This window comes from Phalaenopsis equestris, unplaced genomic scaffold (genome assembly GCF_001263595.1).
Source record: "Phalaenopsis equestris unplaced genomic scaffold, ASM126359v1 Scaffold000353, whole genome shotgun sequence".
NCBI lineage: Eukaryota > Viridiplantae > Streptophyta > Magnoliopsida > Asparagales > Orchidaceae > Phalaenopsis > Phalaenopsis equestris.
Window position 1 is genome coordinate 1 of NW_018164795.1, and position 3,655 is coordinate 3,655.

Below are 3,655 nucleotides of genomic sequence, written 5' to 3' on the forward strand. Positions count from 1 at the left end.
CACGGCGTTTTGAAAACGCCGGACGCAGAGAATAAACTGCGTCAAACGGTGCCTAATACTGAACCAAACCGATTGATGTATAATTTCAATCATCGGCGGTTTCGCTTGCTCTCAGAGCTCTTCGGACTGCAGCAATGGTGAAGATTGATTCCATTCTCCTCCGTTGCTCTTATTTTTCCATCCTCTGCCTTCTTTCTGTGATTCATTTTTGATTTGTTCGCGTTAATTAATCAGGCATTGGAGAAAAGGTTTCCAACCCTATGCGAGAGATCAAAGTGCGGAAGCTGGAGCTGAACATCTCAGTTGGGGAGAGCGGCGATCGTCTCACGAGAGCTGCAAAGGTATAGATTGACAATTCTTTACTACGAATAATGTTTTTTCTTATGCTTTCCTGGTTTCTGCATCTTTCTATAAAATTTCTTCAAGGAAGTTTCCTGGTTTCTGCATCTTCCTATAAAATTTTATAGGTTTTTGTTTAAGATATCAGAGGAGAAACCATGCAGTCTTTTTCTCCTGGGAGTAATCTCTTGAGACGGCAATGGTTTTGTACTGATTTTAGTTACAATTGTGAGATTGAAAGACACGTTTAGGGGTTGTTCAGCTACAAGCAGAATTTAGCAGATCCTGTAAAATTGGATTTGATAAATCATGTTATGATTACATCCTGAAAGTTCTTTGGTTTGATAGGCTTTAAATTCAGTTTAATCGAGTTAACTGTTTCTCTACTTATTTCAAAATTTAATGATTTATGTGATTGTGAGATCTTACCATATCTACTTTGCGAATATCAACCCTAATTAAATCATTTTATAATTAACAGTTGGTAGCACCCTAGGTTATCATTATTTGTAATTTGCTAAGCTAGTTTAAAGCAATAACTTATTTATTGAAATTATGCTACAAATAATACCAATTTACTTGCTTTAATATTTTTTCTTTAATTAATATTAATTATTCAGACTGGTTTAAATTTTAAAATAATTGTTATGGTATGACTCATATACCATATAGGGACAGACGCTGGATCGAAGCGGAGCGGAGCAAAGTGAAAGAATTTGTCCAAATTGGGAAGTTACGTGGGTTGGGGTGCGGGGGCAAATCCCCGCAGTATGGTGCAGGGGTAATGTTGTAATTACATATTGTGCCTAAGGTTTACTCCTGAGGTTATAAATAGACCTGTTAGTAACCCCGGGATGTATCCCTAATTTCTGTAAACCATTTTCTAAATATTGAAAGGAACTCGCCGCTCTGCTCCCGAGGACGTAGACATCTTTGCCGAACCTTGTTAAATCTCTGTGTTCTTCTGGATTTGTGTCGTTACTGTTTTCTTCCCCTTATTTTTCTCAACAAGTGGTATCAGAGACAAGTTCGAGGGCAGGGAAGAAAACTGCGGCGACGCAGGAAGTAAGGAGAACGATTTGGGGATTTTGGAAGGAGAAGTTTCAGGATCTGCCTGGCTTCGGTTCGGAATCAAGGAGGCAGGAGTTCACGAAGAAGTTTGGTTCTCGGGTCAAGATCTACTCGAGCGAAGAGCGGAAGGCGTTCACGGGTTCGGCTGAGAAGGGCAGGTTTTCGGCGAAGGTTTTCCGCAGGGTTCATCCGTGCGATAAGGAGGTTCTCTTGGAAGTTGTGATCGACACAACAGCTTTGCGCAGATGGTATCGCAGGTTTGCGTGCAGAGGGAAGCTCCGATTCGCTGCTAGCAAGGAAGGTTCGGGCGAGATCTGCCAGAACAGGAAAGGAGCGCCGCTGACCGGAGGAGGAATCAAAGAATCTTTGATTTCTATTAGAGGAATATTCCCTTCCATTTTTGGCTTCAGCGAGGGCTGCTGCAAAGGAGGAATTAGAAAGGAATTTGTTTAGTTCACGACTGCTGCAGAGGAGTAATTGAAAAGGAAGGGAAGTTAAAAATTATGTTTATTAAAAGCATTTAATTAAGGAAACTTAATTAAAGAAATTTAATTAAGCAAAATTCCTCAATTAAGGAAATTTTTTTTTTTTTTTTTTGAAAAAAAAAAAAAGCAGAAAAATTTGTTGCAGAGAAATTTGCATAAGTTTTGTTGCAGGATTAATTTTCAGATGACATTTTCTGGTGCGAAATTTGAGGTGGTGAAGTTCGACGGAACTGGTAACTTCGGATTGTGGCAAACTAGGGTGAAAGATCTGTTAGCGCAACAGAGAATGTTGAAAGCTCTATGGGCAGCAAAACCAGATGCCATGGAGGATAAGATTGAGAAGAATTGCAACAGCGAGCGGCAGCGACGATATGCCTATGTCTTACAGATGAAGTTATGTATCACGTGATGAATCTGAAATCTCCAGGAGAAGTTTGGAAGAAATTGGAAACTCAGTTTATGACAAAATCTCTGACGAATAAGTTATATCTGAAGCAAAAGTTGTATGGGTTGAAGATGCAAGAAGGGTCTGATCTGGCGCAGCATGTTAATGGTTTCATTTCTAAATCTCTGACGAATAAATTGTATTTAAAGCAAAAGCTGTATGAGTTTAAAATGCAAGAAGGTTCTGATCTGACGCAGCATGTTAATTGCTTCAATCAAATAATCACAAATTTATCACGGCTTGATGTGATTATTGAGGATGAAGACCGAAAAATGATTTTGTTGTGTTCACTGCCTTCTTCCTATGAACACTTGGTAATTACTCTTACGTATGAGAAATAAACTGTCAAAGTTGATGAGATCACTGCAACATTGTTGGCTCACGACTGGCAGAAGCAGAATGCAGGGGAAAACTTTCATGACGACAGTTTATATGTTAAGAGTAAGCAAGATCGTGGAAGGAAGAAAAAGGAGAGTTTTAGAAGGCGAAATTCTTGATCCAAGTTGAAAGCCAAAAAGACAATTCATTTCTACAAGTGCAAGGAGCCAGGTCATATGAAAAGAGATTGTCCAAAGCTGAAGAAGCAGACTGGGGAGAAATGTGATACTTCATCGAAGTCTGTAAATGTGGTGCAGAATGAAAATTCAGATTACAATGATGGCGATATGCTCTCAGTTTCATCAACTCAGTTCACGGATGCATGGATTCTTGATTCAGGATGTTTTTATCACATAACACCTAACAGGAAGTGGTTTACTTCATGCAGGTCAACTAATTCTGACTCAGTCTATTTGGGTGATGATAGATGCTGCAATATAGTTGGTATTGGAGAAGTCAGAATTCAGATGTATGATGACATAGTTAGAATGTTATGTGATGTCAGACATATTCCAGATCTGAAAAAAAATTTGATTTCCTTGGGCACTCTACACAGAAATGGTTTTATTCCTAAGGCTGATGAGGATAGGGAAACCATCAGAATTGTTAAGGGTGCACTGACGGTGATGAAAGGAAAGTTGACTGCAGGTAATATCTACAGACTGTTAGGGAGTACAGTTGTAGGTGGAGTTCATTCTGTGGAGTCAGATAATGACAGTACAAAGCTATGGCATATGCGTCTGGGTCAGCTCAGTGAGCGTGGGATGGCAGAATTGCATAGAAGAAATCTGCTGCATGGGGTTAAAAGCTGCAAGCTCGATCTTTGTAAGTTCTGTATTCTTGGAAAACAGACTAGAGTCAGTTTTATGACTGGAAAGCACAAAACTGAAGGAATTCTTGATTATGTGCATTCTGATGTATGGGGCCCTACCAGGGA

The 3,655-nt window shown here is 39.5% G+C and overlaps 1 pseudogene; it reads left to right on the plus strand.

Moving 5' to 3' along the window:
• Positions 1-66: 66 nt before the first annotated feature.
• The window catches only part of LOC110026155, a 9,712-nt pseudogene continuing 6,123 nt past the window's right edge, over positions 67-3,655 (plus strand).